General features: G+C 37.9%; 1 non-coding gene across 1 annotated transcript; it reads right to left on the bottom strand.

Moving 5' to 3' along the window:
* Positions 1-3,754: 3,754 nt before the first annotated feature.
* On the bottom strand, positions 3,755-3,858 carry LOC133770663 (U6 spliceosomal RNA). The gene has a single exon (XR_009867368.1). It is a non-coding gene; the product is annotated as a U6 spliceosomal RNA (small nuclear RNA).
* Positions 3,859-4,544: the final 686 nt, after the last annotated feature.

Genomic DNA, 4,544 nt, shown 5'->3' with positions numbered 1-4,544 from the left:
TTCTACATCTCCAACTTATGATGGTTCAAGTTAATGATATTTAAACTTTACAGCAGTGTGAAAATGACACCCTTTCAGTAGAAATTGTACTTTGACTTTCAAATTTTGGGGCTTTCCTGGGGCTAGCAATATACAATGTAGTGTTTCTAGTGAAGATGGGCACTGGCAGTGAACTGTGGCTCCCAACCAGCCATATGATCACATATGGTAAGCCATAGGCTTTCCCTGTTTTGTTAAGCTATGACTTTTGGTAGGTTAGATGTATTAAATTCATTTTTGACTTAAGCAGAATTTCAACTTATGATGGGTTTCTTGGGATGTAATCCCATTGTAAGACAAGGAGCATCTGTATTTTCCTATTTAAAACATCCAAGATTTTAAAAAGCTAAAGGAAGTGTGTGTTAAAATGTTCTTCATAGGAGTTGAAAGAAATATATGAATTTATAAGGGGACTTTTGTGGTTCTGATCTTAGTGAAGAATTTATAATGAAAAGTCTTTTAGTTGTTGAAACATCTGTATGAAATGCATTAAAATTATATATTTAATATGAATTTTATTTTACTTTTAAAAGTATTGTTTATTTATTTGAAAGACACAGAGAGAGAGAGACAGAAAGGTGGAGAAAGAAGGAGAGGGAAAACTCTTACCTGCTTGTTCTTTTTCTAAATACCTTCAATGGCCCGGGCTGGACTGAGGTTGGTGCCAGTAGCTAGGAACTCAATCAGATCTCCAACATAGGTGACAGGAAACTAACTCCTTGAGCCCCTACCCCTGCCCCCCAGGGTTTGCATTAGGAGATAACTGGAATCAGGAGTCAGACCTGGGCATTGAACCAAGGTACTCCAATGAGCGGCATGAATGTCCTAACCAGCATCTTAACTACTAGACCAAATGCTTTCTCATTTTATGGATGGAATTTCTTAGACAACCCTTTAATTTAGAAAGAAAAGTTAAGCTTTAGCTACTTGTATACATTTTGTTCCACAGGAAACATTCTAGATGTATTGCTTTCTGATGAAGTGGATTAAAGCAGAGTAACCTGAGCTAAGGTAACAAGAGGATGTATTTATATATCTTAGGTCAGTGTTTCCAACTGTGTTTTGTAGTGGTAGGACTGAAGAGGGCTCTGGAAATGTTTGATTTCAATTTGGTTTAAATGCTAAAAACATTTTAAGTCTTAATAAAACAAGTGTTATAAAATATTTCCCTGAAATCTATGCTTTAGCTAAGAGAATTCTGAGGGTGCAGTGTTAGCTGTTATAAAACTGATTATGGCCGGCGCCGCGGCTCACTAGGCTAATCCTCCGCCTTGTGGCGCCGGTACACCGGGTTCTAGTCCCGGTCAGGGCACCTATCCTATCCTGGTTGCCCCTGTTCCAGGCCAGCTCTCTGCTGTGGCCCGGGAGTGCAGTGGAGGATGGCCCAAGTGCTTGGGCCCTGCACCCCATGGGAGACCAGGATAAGCACCTGGCTCCTGCCATCGGATCAGCGCGGCCGGCCGCAGCGTGCCTACTGCAGCGGCCATTGGAGGGTGAACCAACGGCAAAAGGAAGACCTTTCTGTCTGTCTCTCTCTCACTGTCCACTCTGCCTGTCAAAAAAACACAAAAAACAAAAACAAACAAAAAAAAACTGATTATGGTTAATTTCCCACGTGGTTAATGGCTGTTTTATGCAACTGAAACAAAATAAAAAACAGGGACTGGTGTGACTCAAATTGGTGACTGTAATCATCAATTTAAAATTTGTGGGAGTTCATGTAATCAACTTCATTTTCTATAAATTATCACAAATAAAATATTACTTTATGTAGAGTTCAGGGCAGAATTTTACTTCACAAGAGGGTTTCATTGCTAAAAAAAAAAAAAAAATCCCATTTGAAATCACTTTAGATTTTCCCTGTAGAATATTTCCCTGTAGAATATCAATGGTCCCCACTGGGCACTGGACAGGAATTATCAGACAGATAATTTCTCATTGAGATGGATAGCCTGTGTCTGAAAGGAAGGCACCTTACTGTTGACTGAAAGAAGATCAATGTGATCAATATACCAAGAGCACAGGCAGTGAAGATGCTAGTCAGAGCCTAATTTGTATTCCAAGGTTGGTTGGGCACCACCAAACTTTGCCTTCACTTGGGCGCCTGAGTTAGAACAAAGCTTTCCTTGGACTACATGGGCACCTATTCAAGAGCTAAGCAGGATCTTGGTTGATTGAGAATTCTGTGCCTTAAAAAGGAGTACTATCCTTGCCTAGATAATTTTGAGAGGATAGATGGTTAACATCCGTATTTATCACTGAATAACCTTAACATTGATCACTAAACAGAATTTTTTGGGATTATATATTTATGGTCTTATCCCTAAAAATTTGTCTGTGTGGATCGGCAGCTTAACTTTAACTGGGAGTTTGTTAGAAATGTAGAATACAGACATTACCTAAACCTATTGAAACGTAATACTTACTGTAAAAAGATCCTCAGATGATTAACAAGCATATTGAAATTTGGGAACCAATGTATTAAAGGTTAGCAGCAAGGGAAAATCTAGGGCAATTTGTTAAATAAATCAGTTAAATAGAGATTCAAAAATACCTTGGCAGCTCATGACAAGAGCCTTGGGTGATTACTGACATCATAAATAAGAGTGTCAATTGTTAAATCAACAACGGGAGTCACTGTGCACTTACTCCCCATGTAGGATCTCTGTTCTTAATGTGTTGTACTATGTGAATTAACAGCATAACTAGTACTCAAATAGTACTTTATACTTTGTGTATCTGTGTGGGTGCAAACTGTTGAACTCTTTACTTAGTATATACTAAGTTGATATTCCTTATATAAAGATAATTGAAAATGAATCTTGATGAAGAATGGGATGGGAGAGGGAGTGGGAGATGGGATGGTTGCGGGTGGGAGGGTGGTTATGTGGGGAAATGCTACTATAATCCAAAAGTTGTACTTTGGAAATTTATATTTATTTAATAAAAGTTAAAAAAAGTTTAAAGTAAATTAAAAAACCATCTCCCTAGATGACCAAATTTCCAATTTTAGTTCTATTATCAATACTTGTATTTAAATATTTGCCTGTCAATGTCTTCCTACATGTATAAAAGCTTCACTATTCCACACAAATGTTATGACAATTACAATGGATAATTTTTAATTTTCCCAGGTTATGATGAGTCTCATTCAGTGCTGAAAATGTTGCTAAGTCAGGCCAGCGCCGTGGCTCAACAGGCTAATCCTCCGCCTTGCGGCGCCGGCACACCGGGTTCTAGTCCTGGTCGGGGCACCGATCCTGTCCCGGTTGCCCCTCTTCCAGGCCAGCTCTCTGCTGTGGCCAGGGAGTGCAGCGGAGGATGGCCCAAGTGCTTGGGCTCTGCACCCCATGGGAGACCAGGATAAGCACCTGGCTCCTGCCATCGGAACAGCGCGGTGCGCCGGCCGCAGCGCGCTACCGCGGCGGCCATTGGAGGGTGAACCAACAGCAAAAGGAAGACCTTTCTCTCTGTCTCTCTCTCACTGTCCACTCTGCCTGTCAAAAATAAAAAAAAAAAAAAAAAGAAAATGTTGCTAAGTCTGGTTCTTTTAATTTGTTTTACTTTTTTTCTATTTTTATTTTTTATGGCAGTCATAATATACTTATGAATTGGTTTTCAATTTACCTTTTCATTTTTAAATTTCTTATTCAGGTGCTAATTTTCTTTTTAACTGGCATGTCATAATTGTTACATATATATATGGGGTAGAGTGAAAAATATGGACTGCTTTATAATTTGAATGACATCCTTGCCCAGGGCCATGTTTATCTTCTCTGTCTCATTCCAACTAAGTATATGTGCTGCTGACGTAAGTACCAGGTGCTAATTTTCAGAGGAACTTGTGGACTTTCACAAAATTTTAGAATGATCTACTTGCAACATAGATATGAAATAACATAAAAAATGAAGAAAATACTAAAAGTTTTGAAACATATTTTTGATAGTATGACAGGTCTACTCCAAAAGCCTTGTTAGGCATAAGCCAAATGACCAAGTTGGTAGAGGGGCTAGTTTTTTTTTTTTTTTAACGAGTTCAAAAGATTTAAACACATTTTTAACTTATAAATTACAATTTATAAAATGCAATTTTGAAAATCTTAGGTGTGATTTTAAGCTGCTTTTTACCCCAGCTGATTTCAAAGTATGCTATTTCCATCTGTGTGAAAATAATGTTATGGAATTTTGCTATTTGAGAATTCAAATTTCAGTTGGGTTTAATGTACCTTGCTCTGAATTGTGTCTGTCATTGGAATGTCAGCAATTGGAATGATGGGCAGTATTCTTGTCTGTTGGATTAGCTATGAGGGCACGCCTTTTATGGTATTCAGATTGTGACTGATTTTGTATAATTAATCACTTCTATCTTGTACCATTAAACTTGAAAGTTTTCAAAATACTTTAAGATGTATTATTTATTTAATGGAATTCTGTGTGATAGTTTTCATTATCTCAATTATAGAAGAAATCTGTCCAAGAATGATTAATTATATGGCTCAAAGAAA

The sequence above is a fragment of the Lepus europaeus genome, chromosome 11 (assembly GCF_033115175.1).
Source record: "Lepus europaeus isolate LE1 chromosome 11, mLepTim1.pri, whole genome shotgun sequence".
NCBI classification, from domain to species: domain Eukaryota; kingdom Metazoa; phylum Chordata; class Mammalia; order Lagomorpha; family Leporidae; genus Lepus; species Lepus europaeus.
Note: the sequence above shows the minus strand (reverse complement) of the source record. Positions and strands in the feature narration are given on the sequence as shown.